General features: G+C 46.1%; 1 long non-coding RNA gene across 5 annotated transcripts in view; it reads right to left on the bottom strand.

Moving 5' to 3' along the window:
- LOC149869631 (uncharacterized) overlaps positions 1-27,064 on the bottom strand; it is a 220,623-nt gene that overhangs the window by 49,321 nt on the left and 144,238 nt on the right. For 4 of the 5 annotated variants that reach the window (XR_016441501.1, XR_016441500.1, XR_016441502.1 and 1 more), the window contains one exon: positions 15,663-15,965. This is a non-coding gene — a long non-coding RNA (uncharacterized LOC149869631). Of the gene's footprint in view, positions 1-13,336; positions 13,464-15,662; positions 15,966-27,064 lie in introns of all 5 variants that reach the window. The other variant, XR_016441504.1, reaches the window with a different exon arrangement.

Raw genomic sequence — 27,064 nt, 5'->3', positions numbered from 1 at the left:
CTCACAGCAGAACATTGCACACATACTGAGCATTCAAAGCAGACCCTGCCAGTTCTCTTATTTTAAAAGCACACAGGTAGGCTTAGGAATTAATAACTTTTTTGAGCGCTCAGGTTTCAAAGTGGGGTGCCTGTAGTGATGGCCCTATGCCTCCTGATATGTACACCTGGATCTTCACAGCCTGTGAAGCATCTACAGTCCAACTCAAGTCAAGCGGGAGTTACGGTCGTTCAGACTCTCTGAAGCGCAGGCCAGTTATTGGGGTGGCTACACATAGACTTGTCTCTTTAATCTTATGCACTTCTGTCTGACCACTGAGGTTAAGACAGCCAAATGTACTCCTCTCAGGCCTGACGTGGAAACATAATGTAATCAGACATACGCAAGGCACGTTTTATCTTGGTAGAGCATTTGACAATTTTCAACAGTAACTCCCTAAGTACGGTTAGCTCTGGGACACATTACAGCTGCAATGTAGTGCTGTCACACAGGAAGTGAAGACCACCTTCTATCCAACTGGAAGTGCAGGGCACATGGAGGCTGGCATGCTGTAATCCCCTAGAGAAGACACAGAAGGTCTTGCCCCAAAGTTGAACTACTCTCCTCCTTCCAAAATAAGCCACTTTTAGTCTTGCAACCTCTTCTAGGTGCCCAGCTTCAAAAGCACTGCTCCAAAGATATCATCAGATCTCTACAGTAGCTGCTAATTCTAGTGTATTTATATACCGGGGTGTAAATATAGCCATGGCCCAGATGTTTGCAGCCATTAATTAAATTTCCGGCTTTGGGTAACAAGAGATGCTATCTCTATTAGAAAGCAGCAGCCTTGACTCAGCACATGGAGAGAGAGGAGACTCTGTTTGTTCATTTTCCTCAAAGGTCAGTAAAGTACCACCCCGGAAATGTTCTGTACTGTAACGCCTACTTTGGTAACCAGGGTGTACAGCAGTAACAAGCTATATTTATGTAGTTGCCTCATTAGCAAGGACAAATACATTTGATGGGTCACAAACTGAAAGTGCCATCTGATGTTTTCTTCAGCGAGTAGGTGACAAACCCAAAGAACTGTGGCACTGAGCTCCAGGGGTTAACATCTCTGTTCGGGAGACTACATCATTCAACACCAGGGAAAACTGTCTGGAGGGTTTAACGCTGGTTATTTCTCAAACAGCCAATAACAAGCTAATGTAAGTAACTTGTGGACCACATAGACTGCAGTTTGGTGGTTAAATCACAGGACTGGGAGCCAGGAACTCTTTCTAGCTTTGAGCTCTGCAACAGGCTTCCTGTGCGACCATGGGTGAGTCTTCTGAGCTTTTTGTGCATCAGCTTCCCCGCCCTCCACCAGCATAAATCGGGGATAACAACAAGCATCACATCTGCTAGTGTCTCAAGTACCCTGAGATCTGCTGCTCTAGGCAAATAGGAACTGTTACCGAATTGGTTTCAGCTACTTCCTCTCTGACAACAATTTCATGCCCTTTATGTGGCAACTCAGGTGACAATTCCCATAGAGTTGCAACATTTACCTTCAACAGCTGAGTTCACACCTCATTAATCAGCCAAACAGTCCGTGATCAAAGAAACAAACCCTAGGAAGTAAGCTTCCAGTTTGCTGATCTTCAACCAAGCAGAACAAGCTCCCTTACAAGAAGACTCTTAAAACAGCATGAGTTTGGAGGCAGAAAGAACACAATATGGGTGAAAAGCCTGACTCGTTCATTAAGTACAAGCATTTACCCATTTCAAAATCTTGTGATTTATATTTGCTTAGTGAGTGGGGAGCCCAGGATTTTTAAAGACATTGTAAAAGCCCCTTCCTCCCAGCCCAGCCTCACCTGTCACCTTTCAGTAACGCTGACATGATGAAAGTGAAAAACAGCCCCTTTTGGCTTTCCATCTTTGTGCTAATGGGACTACGCCACTGGATGGCATCTGCTGAATGCCGTCAAGATCCTCCTTTATCAGACAGCAACTAAATACTCAGTCCACAGGAAGCTATACTGGCTCAGATGGAAAAGAAAGACACGCACTCTATTCCTCTAATATCTGGTAGTCTTCCTCATCTAGGATGCCGTGGGTAGGCCTCCAACTTTGGAACAACTGCATATCCTGCAGGACAGGGATTAGAATCGACCTAACCAAAGTCACCATTGGATTAGAAATGGCAGTGCTGGTTTTTAATATCTTCACCTATCACCAACTTCCGGTGACACTATTTTATTCTGAAATGTTTTGCTATTTCAGGACCAGATCTTACAACTAATTCACAGAAAAGGACCCACTAAGTCAAAGCTGCTCTCAAGACCAAGACACAGAGATTCCAGTAATGGCCCTCATTCTTTTTTTCCTTCATGCAACAGGGCTGTTTCTCCCAGCACAGTAAAAGGGTATTTATCAGAGAAACTCTGCCAATGGACATGAAATCTCTGCTCAGAAAGACTTATTGCTTCATTATTCCAAATGTGGGTTTCTTGTGGGGAGGGTCTGCATGGGGAAACACAGGGAGAAAGTAGATGTGATGGTCCATTATCCATAATTCAGCTACTGATCGCTGGAGGGTGTAAATCCACAGTTAGACAAAGGTCTTTGAGTAAATGTGATATCTTCTATTACACCAACTAAACAGTTGGAAAAACTGTTCTTTGCAAGCTTTCGGGCATAAATCCAGTCACTTTCTTGGAGGTACTCCGGATTTCCGCTGGCATCCCTGAAAGCTCAGAATCTGACCGGGGGTGTTTTGTCATCAAGAAAAAAATTGGTAGTTGAAAAGTGGTAGAAAAGACATACAAGCCACAAACCATACTGGTTTCAACACAAACAAACAGGGAAGGTTTCTTTAGCAATTTTATGGTGGCACTAATCAGATAAGAGGGCCATTTCTGCTGCACTGTGAAAACAGTTGCAGTCACATAACCCAACTCCGAAGTGCTTGTTGGCCATAACTGTCAAGTTACCCTGATCTCAGGGTGCTTGGGTTCCTACATTTAATCTCTTTCCCATTGTCATAATAAAAGCTAATGAGCACAAGCAGCAGGGCCTAAAAAAAGTGACAGATGCCAGTTAAACAACTAAGCAGCTACTCAGACCCCAGTAAGATGCTTTCCACAAGCCATGGGCAGGGGCCCAAAAGCAGTTCTGGAGAGCTGCAGGGAACAGAAAGAAAGAAAGAAGATAAGACTCTCTATTTTAATCCTCACCCCTGCAGCTGTACAGAATGACTATACCCCTACTGCCAGCAGCATTATCGAAGAGGCTGCTGCAATGAGAATCTGAGAAGTTGTGAAACTAAACAGGACAGGACACCGCACACCCATCAATTATGTGCACAAGTCTTACTGGATCTGAAACCCCTACTTAGTCAGAAGCTTACTGTACGAGCTCTTGTGGCTCATTTAAACTCTCCAGGCCCCAGAAAGGGAGCAGACATTTCCTTTCTCTTACCTTTAGCTGGCTTTACATAGTTAAACTGGACCATCTTTAAGGCAGAGTCTGTCTCCCGAGATGCGTGCGGACAGTGGCCAGCACAATGAGTGTTCAGTGCTGGTAAGGACAAGGCCAGGGGTGGCCAACCCACACCATGTGTGCCCCAAGAGGCATGGGCAACCTGTGTGTGGGGCACATCACTGATTGGGGAGGGGGCAGCCAGAACAATGCAGGTATAGTAGGGAACAGAAAGCAGAGCAGCAGATCAGGCAAGGGAAGGTGATCAGGGTGACACTCAGGGAGGGCATGGGGCTTAATTTGTAGCACACCTGCCAAAAAGGGCAGCCCCCACTGGGACAGCACAAGCTGCTGCAATATAAAACCCAAGAGCTTTGCTTCAAGTGAGAAGGCAGAGGTTTGCCTGCCTGGCGCAAAGTATTTAGTGACTTGTAACTTTTTCACGTTTGTGACCCCGAACGGTCCAAAATACCCCTCAAAACACTAAAAGTTGTCATACTTTTTGGTATGAAAACCTCCCTTGGGGGTTAGAGAGTGCATCTGTGTAAAAGCAGAATTTGCTTGTTAAAATGATCCTAATATGAAATCATCAAGTAGCAAGAGAGAAAGTGCTCCTTTTACCCTTTTTCTCAAAAGGGATTTTATTCCTTAAACCCAAAAGGGAAGTTAAAATTAAATTAAGGGGAATTAAGCTAGATGTCAGGAAACGTTCACACAGACTCATGCATCTTCCTTCTCAGGAAAAGTTTTCCCAAGGGAACGTGGAGGGGGGAAGCTCTGTTGCTTGAAACTTTTAAAGCAAGTCGAACAAAGCACTAGGAAGTAGCAGTGTCTCGACTAATCCGGCGTTGGCAGGCACACTGAAGAGCTGATCCAGCTGATCCAACGGGTCTTTGCCAGCTTTAGGTTAACTGATTTTGCTGGCCTACACCCCACACCCACCCATCCCCAAGTAAAAGCTTGCAAAACAGTGGAGGAACGTACCAGAGAGTAGAAAAGGGAGCGCAGGTAGCCCGTCAGTGTAAAGTAAGAGGCAGGGGACGTTGCTGTCCCAAAGAGCAAGGAGAGTCTGTGGTCTGAGAGAAGGGGGGACTGGCTCAAGGCCGGTTGGTATTACTGTGCTAACTACATTTTAAAACAGCAGCTTGATACTTTTGGTTCTTCATCTTTCAGGGGTATATAAACCACTTCAGCAAAATGTTGGCAGACCCCTCTGACAATGGAGCTAACAACCCTTATACAAATAGCGCAGGAAGGAACCGTAACACTACAGCTTACAGTAGCGAGACTTGACTGCAGCTTTTTTAAATGTTTCTAGAGAAGCCTTGCGTGTTATTTTAAGTATGGGGAAAAAACCAAGATAGCAGAGAAAGGAGCCAGGACCACTGCCTTAGATATAGGCAAAGGTCCAAGTTAAAAACACAACACACTAAATCCCCCACGTACTCTTCTATGCCACAAGAAGATTTTTAAAAAGCACCACGCGCATGCACGCAGAAAACTAACTGCCTATTTAAATGTGCTCTGACCAAACAGAGCGACAGACACCGAGGAAAAAACCTCAAGGAGAGTGAAGCCAGCAAATGTCATTTTCCCACATCATTACTCTGAGCTCCACCTCTCATATGTCAGGGATATCTGAGACCTGCAGTTCAGGGAGCGTCCCGAGGAAGCATTTCCATAGGTTTGTGGGCATTTGCAAATGCTTTAGAAGAGTCAGCTAATCATCAAGTTTCAGACTGTGGTCCCTACTGATCGCAAAAACCTGCAATGGCCCAAAGATGAGAGTAAATTTTTACCTACTCCCCTGCCAGCGTGCCTTAGTCCAGCCTGGGAGCATCCACCTACACAGAGGAGAAGAGTTCAGTCTTCACACCGATCCATTCCTTGATTTCTCAGACTCACAGGTACTGCCAACAAATGTGTCCGCACCACAAAGCTACCATTTCTTTAACTACTGAATCAGATGACTACATTACTGCATAACGTAACTAAATAGCAAATACTAAGAGCTTTGCAATCATCAGCCACAACCAACAGAACCTGGACTTTCCAGCATGATCTTCCTGAGAACGAACCATCTCCCAAATGTAAAGGCACAGACAGATGTACACAACTAGGGACCTACCCAAATCAAGGAGGTAGACGGCCGATTTTGTGGGTAGATCGCGGAGCCGGCCACCATTTTTGCAGCTTAATGCAGCAGAGCCTCCCCACCCCCCATGCCTCTGACTGGCTGAGGGCCCCCCCCTCCCGGCATCATAAGCTCGCAAAACATTTTAGTAAGTTTTTATTTTCTGTGGATTTTGCGGACATTGCTCAATTGCACGATTTCTGTGAAATGACAATTTGAGTCAGTCCCTTCGAGTAGGCAGTCGAAAGATATTGCTAGAGCTACCGATGCAACTGCCTCTGTATGATCCAGTATAGATGCAGGTATATTTTATTTGCTTTTAAAGAGGGACGGAAGCTGTAATCATCCCAACTTTCACCCTGGAAGAAACCAGGGTTTATAACCTACCCTTTTCCACAGTTGGCTTATATCAGAAAGGAGTTGCTGACCCCCAGGACCATAACGGAAAAGGGTAGGGAGAGAGAAAAGCCAGAGAGAGGAGGCATTAATAAGCTAACTCTGAAATGAGAAAGTTTGGGAGGCTCAGACTCCCATCCAGCCACATGAGGTCCTGCTGGCTCGGTGCCCAGGATGCACAAACACCATGAAGGAACAGGTATCATGTTATCTACTTGGTTGAATGCACAATGCACCTCAGCTGCCCCCTTACCAGATCCACATTTTTAAGCTCTTCCCCCTGCACAGACAGGCCATGATTGTGTTTCAATCCTTGTTAATTATTTACACCAGATATAAGGAACTAGAGATGGAAAAAGATGCACAAGCGCGTCCCCTGGGGAAAAGTGGTGGGTTGCTCCCTGCATTACATTGTCAAGCCATGGGTCTCCATCTTCCCTCTGCGGGAAACTCTCTCTCAGTGCCTTCATCAGAAGGAAGCTCTCCCGTTAAGTATCACTTAAGTATGAGCTGTTTTTTCCCCCTACCCTTTGTTCCTGGGTACACTCATGGGATCTGTACTCCATGTAGTCATATACTATTCATCAGGACCAGTAACATTATATCATCAGTACACTAGCTTTCAAAAAATCTTGAAAAAGTGACCAGTAATTTGAGGTGCTGTACTGGAGACACTGTAAAAGCTTTCAATATCCAAGGGATGAATGATCAGTGCTTCTGGAAACCAGGCTCCCCGAAAAATCATTGGCCATTTTTGGACATCTTGACCAGTTTGCACCCTGGATGCCTCCCTTCAGTCCACGAGTGAACTGTACATACATCTTCAGCACAGGAATAGACTCACCTCTAGACTAATCGCTACTTTGCAAGTAAAAACAACAACAAAAATCCCCCCAAACCCCTAAGTTCAACAAAGCCTCATCATCCTGTAGGAACCCAGACAGAGGCAGTTCATAGTCTTGGAGAGCCCTTACCTCTCCATATCCAGTGAAACTGGGGAAACATGAAACAAAAATCTACTCATAGCACAGAAGGGTACATGTATGCACCCACTCCCAGTAACTGAGTTACAGGGGAAAGAGAAAATGTCAACCTCTGGGGTGCAGAGTAGCGCAATATGTGGCTAAAGAGTTTATAATTTGTGCATCCCTTTCCCTGGATTACACCACTCACCAGTTCTTCCCTCCACTACACACAGCTTCACGAAGAGGTCAGACTATTACCGCCACTCAACTCTCCGGCTCCTTTAAGAGCTACTGACTTGATTCAATTGTGGCTTATGGCTCAGAGTCACAAAAGCATCTACCTTCAATCAGGGAAGCCCTTAAACATGTGCTGAAGCTGCTGAAGTGCAAGTGTAAACCCCATTGCATGAACTCCATTGAATTCTAGTCACTTGGTCACAAACTTGGAGCTAAGCAGTTTAAGTACCATATTTTCTCACATGCAACACGTACTGTCCCCCCCATAAACAGGGTTTTAACCTGGGAAGCTTTTAAGTGCATTGTAAGTGGGAAAGTGGTTTCCTTCGCTGGAAAAAAGCAAGCCTGGAGACCCTGTGCATGCCATGCAGCTGCCAAAGTGGCAGAGTCCCATGTTAACCCTCTTATAGCTACAACTATGAGTTAGCGTACCGTAGCTTGTACCCAACACAGTGAGGTATCAGTAGTGCTTTGATGAGGCTTGAGGTGTGGAAACAACACTTTATTTACAGGAACTTGTATAAAGAATTGCTTACAGTAAAGAACTAAGAGTCTTGCTACTGCCCTTGCAAAGCACAGAATAAGACCTCCTGGAAACAGACACCGAGTACGGACTTGACACTTTTACCAGTACAGGTGATTAGAAATCGGTCTATATCCATAACAGTACAGAAGTTTGGCACATAAAACCGGGTTATACCTGTAACAGAACAGAAGTCCAGCACACAGACTGGTTTAAAAGTGGCAAAACCTAGTCTAAGATTCCCCCACCCCCCAAGAGCAAAAGTGTGTTGTGTTCACTACAGATCTAAACTATGCTGCCTACAGAAAACCACGCAACTTAGATCGATTCTGCCTTGGGCTTTTTAAACATACATACCTAGCCAGAGTGTCCAGGAAGTGGGTTATCCCAGGAGACAGTCTGGGTCAGGCACCAGGGGACTTCTCGGTGCCACACTTCTTTGACACTCTACGTTTCCAGGAAGGCTTATTTTAGGTCATAGTTGGCAGGACTCTGGTATAATCCTTTTTCCATATTTTGCCTTCCATGAACAAGGCAGGTGTTTTATTTGAGAATGTGATGTATACAAGATAATACAATAATTAACATGCGATCTTCCTTCAAGAAACTGAATAAAAAGGGCTGGGAAGCTTAATTACACACCAGCTGGCAATTAAGCACTAATGACTGTGTAACAGATGACAGATGACCAGCAGGGAAAATGCAACGGGCTTAGGCACAGACAAGGTCTGAGAGGCATCACCTGGCCATTAACCTCCAGCAAACACCTTGCACCAAAATAGTTACTGGCATGTACACATGCTTATCATGCAAAAACAGGCCAGAAAGGCTGTGGGTTCTTTGGCTCTGCATTTTCAGAGTGCCAAAACAGGAGAAGTGCAGAGTTTTCCTTCTCCTTTTTACTGCAGGAAGAGCTGCTTTGGTGGAAATTTCCTGCCTAGCTCAGGGGGATGCTGTAAGCGATGGATGGAAAGGGTACTGGGGACAAGGGACGGAGATGAGTGGAGTGATGAAGCCCTAGAAATACCATTGGAGCACCAGCTGGTCTCCTGTTGCCCGAGGTCTGAGGACAGTTTACCCTGCAATGACAAGGACTTTACTGCATTGTCCAGCCTGGGAGTTGTCCGAATCCCAGCCATCAGCCAGTGCAAATGTCTAGTGCAGACATAATAAAGCACCACTGGTAGAGCCTCAACACTGCTTGGAGTCGGTCTAAACTGCACACTTGGCCACTGATATCTGCACCGGGTTCCAGCCAAGGCATACGGGCTTGGAAAAGGGTTTGAGGTGCCCCTGCCCACGCCCACGAGCGAAAAACTTGTGAGCCAAGGGAATCGGCTCCAGACATCAGCTGCCGCAGCTCATCTTATGAACAGGCAGTCTGTAAAATGACTTGAAAAAGAACATGGTGGGTTTCACTTTTATTGTGTCCCCAGGCCCTCCAGAGAAAAATCAGCCATGTTTTTTTCTACCTGGCAGCCCTGCAAACTCAACCAGGGAATCAGAACTCAAGGGGCTTTTCTGCTCAGGCCTCAGTGTGAAAAGCAAGTGCCACAAGTCTGTAAGGGTCAGTTAAGTCAGGATGATGTGCAGCGATTTGGAAACTACAAAATACCTGGCTTTCAAGATCAGGACAGAGAGGGCACGTGATTGCCACTTAAGAGGGAAAATCCTGTTTTTTTCTGTACACTGAGAAAAACTGCTTCAGAAAGAGCATGAGAGCAAGACCCTTAGCTGCTGTATGCTGCCACGGCTCCATCTCAACTAAAATATTCATGCCAACTTCTGCCAGATGAAGATCTAGCTCAAAACACGGATGTTCACCAAGCTTTGTTCTTGCGATGTTCACCTACACGCAAGGTTGGTTATTCCACGACGGGACATGCCCCTGACAATGAGACACAGAAAATTAGGGTTAAAAGAGACCTCAGGAGGTCATCTAGTCCAACCCCCTGCTCAAAGCAGGACTATTGCCAAATACATCATCCTACCGAGGCTGCATCTAGCTGGGTCTTAAAAACCTCCAGGGACAAAGGTTTACTGCAGGTTTACTCCACAAAGTCTCCGGGTAGCCTGCTTCTGTGCTTTACTACCCCCCTTGTAAGAAAGTTTTTCCTACTGAGCATGCAGGTCTGCAGCTGCCAGGGAATAGTGTTACTTCAAGGGGCCAGCATACAACTAGTTTGAACCCCAACTATGGAGTGGCTTCCAACACTAAGGGGACTTTTAGAGCCATTTGTGCCTCCCCCTCCCTCCTCCTCCATCGGAGCATTACATCAGGGGATACAGGCCTGGCCAGCTGCGTAATGCGGCTATTGATCAAGCAATGGAGCGCAGCCAGGTGGTGACTGAATGGCTGGGGTTCATCAGCAAGGTTTGATAGTGCTGGGAACAGATGCTGCAGTGACTCAGAGCTGTCATATGATGTCAGTGCTGAGTGAAGAAACACTACATCAGGGGGAAAAGAGAGGTCACAAACAGGTGTCCATGCGGTCACACTCTCTTGCACTTCCCCTACTGCTACATGGTAAGGGAACCCCTGCTGAAGAAGGGAAGAAAGCTCTGCAGAAAGCTCACAGAGGGTGCCCTGGTATAGTAGAAGGTAAGAGAAACCCTCATGAAGAAGGGCAGGCTACAAGTCCCCGGCCAGAGTCCCAAGAAGACTCCAGGTGGATAAGGATAAAGATACTTCCTCTGAACTGGTAACCCATGCTGGCACTAGCCTCCCAATGAAGGAATATTTCCTGACTCCAAGGGTTTTAGGAGATGCTGCTTGAGAACAAGTCGCCTACCACACACATTCATCCCAGGAAGCCAAGTTAAGGAAAGGGCAACAACAACAAAAAAAGGGCAAAAAATTAGCAAGACACTGAACAAGGCAGAGAAGCCTATTTTTAGTGTGCACTACAATGCAGCTTTAGCCTGCAGCCCTACCACCAAGGGCTGCTCGACTGTCAGAGCTGCAAGAAGTGATGGTTGCACAGGTAGCACGCTGCCATCTGCCTTAGAGCTGGAGCCCTCGGCACGGTGCCCACCCAGCCGTTGTGTGCAACCTGGCAGAAAGCAGAAGCAACACCAAGGCCCCCAATCCCGTGACTACTCTGTGGGATGCTGCCTCAACAGGACTTTTAACTGTGCCGTCCTGACCAAATTCTTCCTGGCCTAACAGCCTTCTGCCCACCTTAAATCCACTCTGTTGGACAGTTGATTGCTTCCTTGTGTTTAGTGGTTAGTGCTGTTCACCCGCTGCCACGTCCTACTCCAGGGGTGCATGCACTTCAGGTGACTTTCCTCTAATAGCTGCACAGAAATATGAAAAAATGCACTAGGCCCCTTGCACACGAAAGGGGCTGTACGGGGATGGAAGGTGTCGTTTTTATGGAAACTCGGCACAGTCCTTAGGGTCAGCGCTAGAATGAATGAATTTGCCACTCAAGAATTAGTCTCTTGAGAAGGAAGCCACAAATGAACAGTTGCCCTCTCCAAACACGTGTCATGGACATTTTGGTGGACACCATCCTTCAGCTGATTTCACTTTCTAACCCTCAATCTTTCTGTTGCCCTGCCTGCCCTCGCAGAAAGGGCCTAGCTGGAGAAAAGGAGGGGTCCTTATCACATACAAGGAGGCCACAACATTCCTGATCACAGCAGGAACATGGGGTGCTGAACACGGCTTGTCCCTGGCCCTTCAATCCCAGACAAATTGGGACCAGCATTGACAGAAAGTCAATCCAGCAAAGCAGAGCAACTTTCTCTCTGCATATAGCCTGGAAGGATCCTTGGGGAGGACCAGGATGGACCGCGAGGAGTTTTGTGGAGAAGAGGAACCAAAAAAGGAGAGTGCCTTTGTGACAAGGGAGAAGAAAACAAAAGCAGCAGAAAGACAAACGGGGAACATTTGGGAATCCACAATCCTCGATCTTTGTAGAGACTCAGAGGTCTCCACTAGACCGATAAGTGTTCTCGCCTAAGCCACGGGTCAGCAACCTATGGCCTGTAGGCCTGATTTGGCCTGCCAAGCACATTTCACTTGGCTTGCAAAGCTCAGATATGAGCGGCATTTCAAAGGTGGAACAATTTGGCAGCATTTTGATGGGGGGGAAGGGAAAGGAGCGACAGGGGGTTATTGTGTGGCATTGCATGCAAACTGGCAGAAATTTGGTACTGAGGATGGCATGCACATTGACAGCAATTTGGCACTGAGGAGAAGTGGCAGGGGCAATGGCAACAGGCAGGTCAGAAGTGCCGGCTCACCTTGGACCCAGCCGTGTTATTACAGCCCACCGTTCTGAAAGCTTGCTGACCCCTGGCCTAAGTCACAGGCCTGTCTGTTGTGGTTAAATTAGCACCACTGCTTTGCTTCTTTCTTTTCACTTCTATCCCTGTAGCCCCCAACAGCTACTGCAAATCCTCCTATTGTCCTCTTTTCACAATAACCTGACGCCAGCTCTAGTGACCTACAGGCACAACCTGTCCACTGTCAGTGCTGCGCAGCCCTGTAACTCTGTATACAGAAGAATGGTGGGTGCTGGGGCCTCTCTGATTCAGCAAAGCCCTTGATAAGAAATGTCATCCTTCATTGAGTAATTTTAGCTGGGCAGATAAGAATCTCTATCAAGCTCAAACATATGGCGAGCTGCAGAGCATGCAGCAAACGAGCAGGGTAATTTATTTGCTTGTGCTAAGAGCACTCCAGGCCCCAGAAAAGCTGATTCAATGAAATAATAAGAGCCATATTATACTCTGTTCTTGTCTGGAGGCCTGGCATGGGCTCATGATGGCAACCATGCAAGGGGATTTGTTCAGACTCAGCTGCCTGCCCTTTAAACATAAAGCCACCCCTGAGACAATCGTAACCACGTGAACAAGAACTACCAAACCTTACTCCTATAAGACACATTATTATTTAGTAATTAACCAATATGCCCCAGTTTTACAGCTCTTTCACCCACAGGTCTGACTGGCCTTTATAAAAAAGTTGGGTAAGTGTTAATTCTTATCCTATTTATTGAGGAGGGCACTGAAGCAATGACAAGTTCAGGCCACAAACTGGCAGCAGAAACAGGGAGACCTCTCCAGTCTCTGAGACCTGGGCCCTAACCATGGGACCAGTTTAAAATTAAGCTTTGACAATATAATTTAGCCCTTAGCGTAATTTTCAATGCCGCGTATAACTCAGCACCCATGATTCAACTGAATCAGGCTAATCCAGGTAAACCCAGTACAAAGCCAAATGCCCCATGCCTTTGAAATTAAGGAGGCTACTCACAGTAAGATATAGTTTAAGGCAAGTCAGGGGGACAGCACCTGGTCTACAGTGGCCACACAACCACAGTCACGAGAAGCCCTTAAGAAATCTCATTCTCTTCTTTTTAATAAGCATGCCCATCATGTAAAATGTCCAAGTGGCTTCTTCCGCAAGCAGGGGAAGCTCACACCCAGGCTTAAAGATGGCGTGTCAAGTTTCATTATGAAATGGAGATTTATGACCAAATTGTTTAGCTTTGAAGAAAGTGAGACTTACAAGGAGCTAGTTTTGGAAACAGGATACAGGGCACAAGGCCTTTCATCTCTCAGGTTCAAGCCTAGCGCAGAAGAACAGGAACATTTTTTTTAAATGCTTCTTTTACTACTCACTGTAGTGAAGGAAATTCATCATCAGAGCTTATTTCTTGGTGGAGTGGTTATCTTGACATGGCAACATCTTCTGAAGTAATTGGGACCCTTGTTGGAAGTCTCAGTAGATAAGCCAGACTGAGCCAGACTCCAGGTCACAGGTGAGATATCAGGACAAAGGGGAACAGGGAAACCTCACATTAGACCAGTTCTGTGAAGGAGAGGGCTGTCAACTTGGTATCTCTCCCCAGTGCTAAATTCACTATAAGAGCAGAAGAAAAGAGGGGCTTGCAATGGAGACTTTCAGTGCAATGGAGACTGAACAGTGCTCCTAGAGTGACAGGACAATGGGACGCAGGTTGGACCTTTTTCGGTTGACATGGGATTTCCAGGAGGTTCTTTGTACTCTTCACTAGCCAGGCTGCCTTACTTCTGGCTTTGTTTCCCTTTCTCTTCCAGACTCCCACTCGTTCAGGCACAGTCTTCAGGACCCCAACGATTCCCCACCTATTCCTGGAGACTTGCATGGGGCAAAACATACCTGAGACCCATGCAAAGATTCCCTAGGCTCCCAACCCCCCCTGCTCAATTCAGAGTGAGGATGCATGCACATTTGTGAGAGAAAGCAATAGTGACTGCAGATGGAGGGAAGTTTTAAAAAAATCAGTATGATCATTTCTTCTTGCTACCAGCACCTTAGATTAAACCAAGATGAGAAATGCAATCATCTGCCTGGGGCAGCCATGTGCATCTCTCCTCTCACAGCTTTGGGCAATGCTCTGGAAGAACCAGTTTCATTTTTGCTGCTCAGAGCAGTTTGAAAAGAGCACCTGTCCAAGGCAACCAGCACGTTGTAAAGGCCAACAATGCAGGAATATTTTTCATAAGAATCGCCATGGACTGGTCAGGCCATAGCTCCATCTTGCCCAATCTGCTGTGTCGCACAGTGGCAGAGAACGGATGCTGAAAGGGAGATCAAACTGGGAATGAGCAGGGTTTTTCCCATTGTCCCTCTCTCACTTGCAGCCTCCAGCATTTAAGGTCTAGGACATTCTAGAGGCTGCCTCCCTAACTCCCATGCTTAATAGCTACTGATGTCCTTTCCTCCATGAATTTGTCCAATCCCTTTTTTTCAATCTAACCCAACTATCAGCTTCCTCAATATCTGGTAGCAATGAGTGCCACAAGGTGTGAAAAAGAACTTCCTTTTGTTGGCTTAAGCTTACTACCTACTAGCTTCATTTTTTGATCCCTAATTCTTGTACTGAGAAAGGAAATAATAAATTCCTATTGAATTTCTCATCACCATTTGGTATCTTGTAAACCCTTATGTCCCTCCTCGAGCATCTCTTGACTAAATTGAATAGTTTAGTTTCTCCTCATATGGAAGCATGGTACCACTAATTATCATAGTTGCCCTTCTCTGGATCTTCTATAGTTCGTCTATGCCAGGGTGGGCAAAACGGCAGATCCAGCCGGCAGCCAGACTATTTCCCAGCAGCCCTTACTGGCACCACTGTGGCCAGTTTCCAAGGAGATCCCAGCAGCGGTGGTCCCCTGGCAGCGCAGGGGCAGGCTTTGCATGCAGACCGGCCCCGGCAGCACTGGGTGCTGACAGGGCACACGGTTGGGCAGGGAGCTGGTCCACGGCCAAGGCTGGGATCTTCCAGTGGTGACCGCATGGTCCAGAGCCAGGGCATGTGCCATGATCCGCTGGGTGCATGCCTCTGCCTGGGGCATGTGGGCAGCAGATTGCAGCTCTATCCCAGGTCCAAACCATGCTGCCACTGCTGTAAGATCCCATCCCTGGCCGCAGAGCAGCTCCCTGCCCTGGAGTGATGCAGACAGGGGCTGCTGGGAAATGGAGTCCACTGCGGGCTTGATCCGGCCTTGTTGGCCAGACTTTGCCTGCTCCTGATCTATATCCTTTTGGATGTGTGGGGACCAGAACTGGGCACAGTAGTTAAGGCGCGGATGTATCATGAATTTATAAAGGGGCATAATGATACTTTCCCTCCCATCTGTCCCCATCTCCCCCTTATTAGCATAATACAATCACAGAGTCTATTCTGTTGGTATTCAGCTTGGTAAGATATTATTTCTCCAAGGCTTAAATCCATAGACAAATCTGACCGGGGAATATGATCCCCTGACCGATTTTTGCAGAAGTTGTGCTAGAATATCTGCTGTCCCTGGGGAATTCTCAGGTGGACAATCTTCTAATTCGAAGTACAGCCGGCAAACAAGGAAACCCAAGGGAGCCTAGAGGAAGTAAGAAAGCCACTCAAACGTAAACCACACCTCGGTGCACATCCCAGTTTGATGCTTTAGGATTTGGTTTTCTTACCTGCAGATCCTTGGTGTGTAGCATCATCCTCCCCCTCAGAGAGGGCAGGAGACTTCTTTGGACCATAACCTGCCACGTCCTCTTCTCTTGGCTCAGCGTATTCCAATGTCACTGCATCTTTCACAACAGCAGTAGCCACTCTATTTGGTAGCGCTCAGCTCCATCTTTTTTCCTTTTGCAAAACTTCGGGATGCAGAATTCAAAATCCATCTCGTCTCCAAAATCCAACATCCTTTTGAAAGTCCAGAATAGATGAGAGAAAAGCAGAGGCCACAATAACTTTGCCATCAGTCACCAAATCACCTATGAAGAAAATACAACAGATTTGGAGCGTTAGCTGGATGGACCACCCCGTCTTTTGCCTCTGCATATCATCATTTGTAATAAAGAGTTTGACATTTTCAAAGGAGAACAACATTTAGCTCTTTCTTCCAGAGGTGATCTTGTATTACAGGAAGCAAAACTTCGCTCCTGTCTGCACAGTCAGCTGAGAGAAGATGCAGCTACAATAAACACAGGGTTGAGAAATGGTTCCATCATCCTACGAGAGATTTCAAAATTAGGAAAAATGTTCCCATTCCAAATTGGGATTAAAAAAACCCAAAAACCTCAATATTTTAATAAATATCCGCACAATCCAGGCAAACAAAGCTCACCAGGACTGGATAATTCAAAATATTTTGTATTGAAATGTTTCACTTGGATTTTTACCTTTTAATGCCTGTACTTGTAACTTACATTTCAAAACAAAAAGACTATTTCAAGCCAAATATGTTGAAATGAGACCTACGGACAATTTCTAAATTACACACACGCATTGGGCTCTGGACTTGACAAGGCAATGGGATCGGCTTGAAACAAGTCCCCGCAGGAATGGATGACGTGTAATATTGGCATAGTGCAATTATGGATGGCATCTGTACAGTAAAAAAAGAAAAAGCAGGCAGAAGTTTGAAGCTGTCATCAAGCCTGACTTTCCTTTTGCTGGCAACCCCTGCAGGGGTTTCCTCGAATAGAGCCCAACCTGCCAGCTGTTCCCCAGGAGCCCGAAGGAGCCGCCTCTGCGGAGGGACCACGCCAGGCACATGAGGGCCTTGCTGGCTCTGCTTTCAGGACAACTATCTTCACTCCCTGCCCCTACCATTGTAACGCAAACCTTGCACAGAGCTGCTCTCCCTGGCAGCTGGGTTTCTCCTGCTTCTGCAAGCAAATCTCCTCTCCTTTGAGATGGCCGTGAAACTGCATCGCCTCGATCAGGTTTAAGAGCTCCCACCCTCCGAATCAAGACGGGCATGTTTAGAAAGAACGACGCGGAGAAACAGCGATGCCGTCACATTACGCAGGTAGCAGAAAACCTGCCACTGGCTGATCTCCCCCTCATCCTCAACAAGGCATTTTTCAGGTCTTATCAAGTAATGGCCATTTTGAAGGTTAACAGTTATCTGTTGAACTCCAGACACTGAGCATTTCAGGGACAGGACTCATGCCCTTCTCTTCCTAATTAATGGTCTCCAAGATTTGAACCAGTAGCAGGCGCTTTTCTTTTTTCTTTCTTTTTTAAACAACTACAGTTTGTGGGACCTCATTCTTGCATTCCCTAAGAGAGAAGGTCCATATGAAGTTGCTGAGAATATTTCAACACATATAAATTGGGTTTCTGTATTTCAATTACACTAATCCATGGTGAAGTGATAGGCTCGCAGTTAAGGCAAAAGCCATGGTCTTCAACCTCAAGAAAAGACACACACTGGTGGAATGAAGGTACAGAAACTCCAGTGCACAAATATATTTGCCAAATTGCTATTACTGCTAGGCTTATGGGCCATCCTCACTGGTGAGCACATCTGAAGCAAGACTATAGCCAGGGAAGTTACTAAAGAGACATGATGCCGCTACCGCAGATACAAAGTTAGGAAAATAAGTTCCCAGTGTTTTAGCAATACAAAGTTTTTTGGCTTTATAACTGAACTGTCCTGAAGCTGATCTTTCTTTGGAGGAACACTGCACATTGGCAATCATGGCAAAGGGATTATGTGGACAAGTTGGAGAGGGTCCAGTGGATGGCAACAAAACGGTTTGGGGGCTGGGGCACATGACTTATGAGGAGAGGCTGGGGGAACTGGGTTTATTTAATCTACAGAAGAGAAGACTGAGGAGGGATTTAACAGCAGCCTTTAACTACCTGAAGGGAGGCTGCAAAGAGGATGGAGCTGGACTGTTCTCAGTGGTGACAGATGACAGAACAAGGAGGAACGGTCTCAAGTTGCAGCAAGGGAAGTTTAAGTTGGATATTAGGAAAAACTCTCTCACTAGGAGGCTGGTGAAGTACTGGAACAGGTTACCCAGAGAGGTCGCAGAATCGCCACCCTTGGCTAGACAAAGCCCTGGCTGGGATGATGGAGTTGGGGCTGGTCCTGCTTTGAGCAGGGAGTTGGACTAGATGTGACCTTCTGAGATCCCTTCCAATCCTAATTTTCAATGATTCTGCAATTATCAATGTTGTGTTACAGTAGTAAATTGCAACATAAAATAAAGAGCATCACGGCTTCCTGGGAATAAATGAAAGAACAGGAACATCCCTCACCGCTCCCTACACACCTCTATCCACAACCCGGGGAGCTCAGCCTAGCCTCAGACTGGGGCAGCTCTGATTCAAACACAGGAATTATCTGTCTACTCTAAGGTACTGCAGCCACAAAACTACAAGAAAGGCTAAACTACAAACCCACAGAGTGGAGCGAGTTTAAACTGGATGAGTACGATATGCAAGAGAGCAAGCCAAGATCTGGTCAGCTGGACAAGGGGAAGCATTCAGATTGCATATACACCATGCCTGGATTTGACACAAGTGGATGCATCCAAATGATGCTACTACTGGTTTCCTATAAACCTATATCCCACATCCAGCATTACCACTAGCCCGGTTGTTCATTCAACAGTCCAAGTAGCCGTATGTCCAGAACGAACACACGGGCTGCAAGGATGCCCTCATTAGGGAAGTTTCTCCTGTTCCAGGTACTTCGGTGTACAACGGTGACCTAGCAGGTGCAAGGGGAAAGCAGCAGCAATAACAGCCACGGGCAATCTGTGTCACTGGATGGCGTCAAAAAACCCAAATTCCTCAGATTCAAAACCTCATCTCTCCCACTCATGACACAGACACACGTGCTCACACTGAAACATAGCACAAACGGAGGGACACGAATCATTAAAATCAGAAACAAGCTCAACTCACAGCTTGCTCAAGTCGATAAAAAAAGCCAGGACAGACCCCAAACCCTAGAATCTCTCTAAAAAATAATCAGAGAGTAAAGAGAAGAGAAGCGCGCAGAGTCCGGGGAGGGGTAAATGGGATGCGTGGAAACGTTCCAAGCCCAAGAGAACTGGGGGACTCGTTCTGATGAAGATTTGGTGGTCACAGGCACTAGTCAGCTGTGCTAAAAGGCTTAATACAACAGTTGGCTGTTTAAAATAAGGGAAGGTCAAGCAGGAGTACAGGGAGGTTATGTTGCCTCTGTATCTGGCACCCATACAAACACTACAGAGCACTGCTACTGGCTTGGACGCCCACCCACACTTGAACGACAACTGCTAGGGTTGAGAGAAAAAAAGGGAGAATGACTAACTGATTGGAAAACAGACTTGATAAGAGGAAGCCCTAAGGAGCTCCATCTGTTTCGCTTGTCAAGACAAGGGTAAAGGATGAGTGGATCACATTTTACACGGCCTTCGATAACAAGCTGCTATCTGGTAAGAGAGGGCTCTTCAGTCCAGCAAACAAAGGTACAGCAAATCCAGTGGCTGGAATCTGATGCTAGATAAATTCAGGCCAGAAATTTAGGCACAATAAAAAAAGCAAGTTCACTATTGGGGTTTACCAAGGACTGCTGTGGAGGCTCCATCACTGGCAATTGTGAAATCAAGTCTGGATGTCATCTCCCCCCAACCTCCTCCTAAAACAGATGCTTTGGTTCAAATGCAACCACTGACCTTAAAGCAGGCATTAAGGCTTGGAAGGGCAACGGTGAGACCAGACAGTCAAAACGGCTTAACAACCTATTAAAGCAGTATAAATAACAAATAAATACATTAACTATAAGAGGCAAAGGGCCTGATGTGCTCTCCCTCTCCAACTTATACAGATTTCCTCAGCAGTTATAGGATCTTAGGATCAGCCCTCTCTTTTTCTGTTGTTGAAACAGTAAGTCATTGGGTCAGATCCTGCTTTGATATGTGCCAGGGTTGCTCCATTCCAGTGAAGAAAGCCAGGCCAATTTCCGCTGCTTCGTGGTCTGGCCCAAGCACTGGCAATGTTTGTTGGATGGCAGAAAGCAGAGACTGGTAAAAAATAAAAACAAAGTGGAAAAACAAGAAAGTGCCAGTTTCTTTTTTCAGGGCAGGGGAGTTTTTTGGGGGTGGATAGAAAGGGAAAAGCTGTATTTCATAGCTGGAGAGATTTCCTGTGGGCTGCTTTCCTAGCTAGTCATTACATGAGAAATAAGGAAGATAGCCAAGGTGATAGGGTGACTGCTTTGTTCTGGAGCTGGCGAGGTGTCCCTTTAATGGTCACTAGAAAAGGGTCTAATTTAATATTTGTGGCTTTTCTTGAAAACCATCTAGGTTACCAAAAATAGATGTCTAAAATCTATATTAAACAAAAACAAATCCCCTTTCCCAGATGCTTATGTTATAAATCCCAGGCACAGAGAACAATCCCACAGTCCTGCCGGGTTCAAAGTTAAAAAAAACTTCTGCACGTTTTATACTGCAGTATGTAAGCATGCAGATGTTTATTAAAGCAGTCATCCCGTTAAGACTGCCAACAGCAGTGGAAATTAGTGGGGATTGACTGTGCCTGTAATGGTTGCTTAGTTCCCATTCTTTCACATTTTCCATTGGTTATTTCTAATTTTTCAGGCAAGGGTGGTATTTTATTTTTTGTCCGTTTAAGTACATTTTTCTAAGTACGGTTCAAAAGCACAGCTGTCCCCGTGACTGAGAGGCAGGGTAGCCAAATGGATAATGCACTGTGACCATCCACTGGAAGCAGAAAAGCTGGGTTATTCGTGGCTCTGCTACCACTTTGTTGTAGGCCTTGGTCATGTCACTCACCATACTCTGTGTTCAAGATCTCCACTGGTCAGAGGGGGATGCTGTTTCTCTACAATAAAATCAGTTACTGATTGTGTCGTGCTCCAGGACTGTGTGCGTCAGCATCACAGACTCTACCACTTGAAATGTTTGAATGCCAAAAGCAGGTTACTGCTGCATCAAGTGCAGGAATAACAGGGTACTCAATCTGTGGCTCATGTTATGCAGCAGGTCAGACTACATAGTCCTAATGGTCCTTCTTGGCCATAAAATAGTGGTTACTTAGGACTCCTCAGTTTAATTTAGTTTTTATCTACAGCAGCACAGACCTGGAGACGTTGCAGAGAAGCTAAAGGAGCAATGGCAGAGGCAAGGGATCAAAACCGGGGGGGGGGGGAGGGAGGGGGGTGTTTGCAATGGCGACTGTCCAAAACAAGCCAATTAGTTCCCGCTGATCCACACACTTCAACATTAGATTTACCTTTAAATTCATATTAGCATCTTGAAGTCACACAGCTTAAAGGATATGATCCTGAGTAGTTACAAAATCTCTGATACCTGACATCAGAGGGGCTCCAACTATTTTATTCCTGAAAATTACCTCTGACCCATGTATGGCCTTTCTGACTGCAAGAGGTTGGGGAGAAAAAAAAGGGCTAATTAACTTATCTGAGAAATGGAGCAAAGCCAGAACTCTCCCCAGTGGCAACTATAACAAAGCGAGACTAAAATAAAATAATCACAATATCCCTAGATGCTATAAGTAGTACTGGCTCCGAGCCACCTTAGGATTCAAATGGTGCAGAAGAGCATTTAGACTGAATTATGACTTTCTTCCAAACAGGAGATGTGCCCACTTTTGGATATGCCAGGGCCGCAGGGCCATGTCATCTGGTTCAGGGGGCTCCCCAAGGGTCCAGAAATCTGGCAGTAGGGGTTGCAGTGTTAACTGTTGCTTCCATTCTGCCAATTTTCAGGACCCATGGGCCAGATGACATGGCCCTGTACCCTAGGTCACACCAGTGAACAGCTGGATCTGGGTGCACAAGGTCAGGTCAGTGCTGGACTGAACCCATTTGCCAACCTTGCATGCGATGTGGTCCGTGGATCAACCCTGCAGTGCTCATCCAGCCCCCAGGGCCAGAAAGTTGGGCGCCACTGGGTTATACTTACAATTGTCTGCCAGTTGAACAACGCTGAGACAGGTATATCTGCATGCCCCTTATTGGGGTGCAGCCTCCGTCCGGCTAGCAAAAGAGCATTCTGCCCAAATAACGATGTCGGATAACAGTGAGATTTTATGCTTACAACTTAGGCGTAGATCAAACCTTGAATATTTTGAAAGGGAGCGAAGTTGTTTTTAGCCTGTCATTTCAGCAAACAAAAGTTTCTGAACTATTCAAACCACGTAGGTACAAAGCGGACACTCAAGTATACTTATGTGTGTGTATATCTTGTCCTCATGAAGAAACACCATTTTTTTTCAGGTTTTCCACAACATGGAAGTCACCAAACAGCACAAGAGTCTAGTCCATACAATCTCACCTGTGCCAACGTTGCCAACTAAAGTGACTCTCTCAAGAACTGGTGCGCATCTTAAGACCCCAGCTCCTAGACTTGTGAATAAATGAGAATTTATGCTTTTATTTAAAGGGATTTCTAGCCCTGGGGTTAGAGGAAGGTTGGAAAATGTGACCCAAGTGCACACCAACTCTCTAAAGCCACAACATACAAAAAAAATCCAAACTATATTTAAATAATATAATTTCAAATTTCCCACACACATATGTGTGTATGTATGCGTGTGTGTGTGTGTATGCAGATATATACATACACACACAATTTTGGGGACCATGATTTTTCCAGAGTTGGAATAGTGCTGTATCTTTCACATCTCCAACAGACGCAACGAAGCGATGGAGGTTCTTCAAGTCTACTTGGCTTCACTCAGACCCTGTCAAGCACAAATAGACCGAAGAAGGAAGGACCCAGTCAAATCTCTCTACTTTAAATGTAAATCCCCAAAACCCCTCTAAAATACCCAGCTGAAGTTTCATGACACCTCCCACAGCCTATGACAAACTCCTGGCTGATGCATACAGATATTTTTGCTCAAAATCATCAGCCTGACATGTGAGGAATCAGGTCACGCTGGTAGGCAACGCTGCACACCTCCAACCACAGCCATCAGCACAGTGCAATCTGCTTTGCGTTCATATTACTTCGATTTGCAACAAAGCACAACTTTAGCCCTCATGAGAAGGGAACAGCCCCATTAATTGAGATGGGGACATGACAACAGTCAGTAAAAGTACATCTTAGGGAGCACCAGCACAGTCTAGCAAACATCTCTTAGAGGGTGCAGTACAGACAAGGTCTGCACGGTGCCCACCTACAGAAAGGTGAAGGTTTCCCTTGCAGATGCCGTATGAGCAGTAGAAAAATCTGAGCATGAGCACGAGTCACTGACAAACCTCATCCTGATTTGTTCAAGCAGGTCACACAAATCCTCACTGGTCTTGCTATATTTTTCTCCTTCGCTTTTTCCTATCAACAGCCTCCCAAGGCAGATTTTCTCTTGTGCTGTGCTAGGAACCACTTAAGCTTCAATTGATCGGGAAGTCAAGGGGCTGCTGAATAAAAGGCCTTTGTGTGCTGTACCATCCAAAGCAGCCCTAGGAAACGAGGCCCCATGCTGCACGCTTGGAGGTGAACACACCAGCTGTTCGACTTTCTTTGCACCAAGGTCATCTTCCCTTTGTGGAGAACACCGTACCGCTCCGCTCTTTGTGACGGGAAGCTTATATACTAGCAATGACGGCTCCAGGGGAGTCCGTAGAGGGGGATAATGATACCGCTGGAAAGGGGGAGCACCCACACTGGCACAGCGTCCCCAGAGGGGTCGTTTTCTATCAGCTCCTCTTCCCCTGCTACTTGCACACATTAGTGCCTGGCAGGGGAAAAGTCACTGAAATTTTAAGCAGGAAAAAAAAATGCCAAAGTGAAAACAATTATTACGCTGCCTTCTAAAGCCCACCTCCACCTAGCTCCTACCTTCCCTTCCGCTTTCTTCTTCCCACCCTCATTTCGGTTCCACAACCTGACTGCCCCTGTAACTTCTCCACGCAGCCCTTCACGTGGAAAAGTTGCCATGCCCCAGGTCAGCCAGCGTCCACTTACATTCAAACAAGTGGTCTCGGTACTGGCATCAGTCGGATGGAGAGATCTCACTAAACCCTCCAGGTGAAAATCCAGGAGCTGCTGCTGCTCCCCAAGCAGGTGGGAGCGTGGAGTTAAGAGCAGGCGCCTGCTGTGGCTGCAAGGAACCAGATGTGCACGTTGTGGGCAGCTGCGGGTAGAAAATGAATGGGAGCTTGTGGTGGAGGTGATGAGTCTGAGTACAATTGTGTTGGGCAGTTAGGAATGAGGACCGATTTTAAAGCCAGATGGGACCATTAGATCATCTAGTCAGATTTTTGCACATCACAGACCACCCAATGTTAGCCCGTCTGCCCTGTACTAAGCTCAGTAACTTGTGTTGGACTAAAACCTGTTTTTCAGAAGGGCAGGTGGGCTTGATTTACAGACTTCAAAAGATGGTGAATCCACCACTCAACCTGGCAGCTGTTCCAGGGGTTAATCACCCTTGCTGCCCTACTTCTCATCCAAATTTATCTTGCTTCCTGTTACATAACTGCTCCTCACTAAAGGTACCTCAACTGTTGATTTCCTTGAAGGGTAGGAACTGCCCTGAAGCATGTTTACCTTTCTCACTGTGGGGTAATCCCTGACTTTTCTAATAAAAAAGCAGCAACGACAGAAGCCACATTTAAATGGCACAGGAGACGCATACAACTTGCAAGCCATGATTTGACGTGTGCTAGAACAAGGGGTCCCGACGTTGGCTGGATCCTCTACGTGCTTTGTAATACAAATCATAATTTTGATTCATAATTTGTACTCACAGTGACCATTTCCTGTTGCTAAATCATCAATCCACGCAGCAAGGAGAGGGGTGCAGTCATTGCCTTGGCTACATTTCAGGAACTATTTTTGCTTTCACTAGCAGCACCATACCTAGACTCCTGGCAGTCCTGGGTGAACTTTTAGTATTGGGCCCCCACTTCACCAAAGATGATAATAATAATGATAATAATAATAATAATAATAATGACCCTTTTCAGTCCCCCTTTCTGTCTGGGCCCCAGGCAGCTGCCCTGTTTGCCCATGGCTGCATCAGGCCTTGCTGGTAGGCAACCTGAAGGTGCAGGCACTTGGACCCTCATGTGAATAATAAGGATGACAACCAGTAAGAGCACTGTGTATCCAGCAAGGCAGGAGGCTGCTGTTGATTCAACTTGTCTGATGTTTTTGTCTGGTGTGGAGCTGAGGGGTACTGTTTTCGCACACGGTGCCATACATTTAGCGTGCTCCTTAAACTGCAGTTCCCAGGAAGTTTGACACCAGAGTAATTAGTGTGCATGGACTTATTTGTACAGTGATAACTGCAGGAAAGTATCAAGGCTGGAAAAACAAGCACATTATTCATTTGAACTTCATCCCCCAGCCCTGGCCTGATATTGCACTATTTACACTGCATGTGTGTTTGTGTCTATTTTCAGCTTCCAATTCACACACGCCTATATATATATATTTTTTTTTTCTTTTTACTACTCTTATGTAAACTGGAGCTTAATCTACATTCACTCAACGGACAGCAGTTAACTGTAGCCCAGAAATAGATCTATAAATAAATAAAATGTGAGGTTTTCTTTAATTAGAGTCTTTCAGACTTAGAAACAAAACAGATGTTTCTGGACCTGTTTAAACTCCGTACCGACGTAGCAAAATTCCAGCCTTGGAAAGTACACAGGAAGAGGGCGCTGGAAGAGAAGGTAGCCTCTGGCTTAGGCTCTGGAGCAGGATTTGGGATCCCTAGTTTCAATTCCCAGCCCTAGCACAATGAGCTTGGGTGACCTTCCACAGGCCATCGAGGGCCCGTTTCTTAGTGCAAAGCAGATATACACGCATCACGACTAGCCAGGTGAGAATCCCCCCTTGCAAGCTGTGCATGGAGAATAATATTTAATTGTACAGGTTATTACTACAAGATCGAGACAAGAAGGCAGCAGGTTACAGGAGACTGAGAGGGGTGGCCTGGCATCCAGACTTCCAGAGCTCCGTTGAGAAATCAGGTGTGCCTAGTGCCAACCCAATGCTCTATCCACTGGACCATCCTGCCTTTTCAAAACAAGATCAGTAGCTATTGAGCATGGGAGCACACCCTAAATGCTGGAGGCTACAAGTGGGGGAGGAACAGCAGAAAAAACGCTGGTCACACTTTCCCTTTCAGCATCCACTCTGCCCCTGCATGACACAGGAACTGGGCTAGACGGACCGACGGTCTGACCCAGTAAATGGCAGGTCTTATATTCTTAAGATTATGCTGCTTACATGTATGAGCAAGCTACATCAAACAGGCACCTGAACAATGCTTGTGGTTTTTCACTTGGCATTTCTATCAGCATGCTTTGCATTGCAACCCAAGAAAACTCATTAGAACAAAGATGAAGAAGGAAAGAAAAATAAAGCGGTTACCGACATTACACCGAGAGAAGCATTCAGTTTCTGCACAACCTTTTGGTGTAGCTCAAGCTGAAATACAAGCTACTAATTCAGTTTTTCTCCTGTGCAATTCAAAACCAGCTCCCCCCACAAGCCCTCTCCGTTTATGGGCTCTTTCAGCCTTTGTTTCTGATTTACTGTGTTATTACTTCTGGCTCCCTTCACACTGCAAAGGGTTAAGTGACCTTTCCTCTCTTCCCTGGATGCAAGTCAATGCACAACAAGAAAGCCTTCGTCTCCATGAAAAACTGCTTGAAAGCGGGTCAGTGACCCAGGCACAGGCTTAGGTTTCGGGTCATGAAATCCCTGCTCATGACCATCACTCTCGTTAATACACACATTTGCGGCAAGTCATCACACATTAGGAGAAACGGTCCCCGTTGTACAGCAAAAACACCTCTTTACATGATTGAGCAGCTGCTTTTAAAAATTATGCGCCTTGGATCAGAATAGCAGTGACTGGTGGTACCCATGACTGGTGACCCCCCAGGTGAGCACTGATGGGGATCCGACGCTGCTCAAATGGGGGCCATTCAAAATGATATGCGCTTAAAAGAAATAATAAATGGGTGCAGCAACAACCCTTTGTTTGATTCACTCTCAGCTTCTGCAGGCATCAAACCATGAAAACCTGACAAGGAAACTGTTTATAAAGCCCTGTGAACCTGCACAGATGCATGCCACGT

The sequence above is a fragment of the Crocodylus siamensis genome, chromosome 3, assembly GCF_052110815.1.
Source record: "Crocodylus siamensis isolate JL-2025a chromosome 3, ASM5211081v1, whole genome shotgun sequence".
NCBI classification, from domain to species: Eukaryota; Metazoa; Chordata; order Crocodylia; family Crocodylidae; genus Crocodylus; species Crocodylus siamensis.
This window is presented reverse-complemented; position numbering and strand designations above follow the sequence as displayed.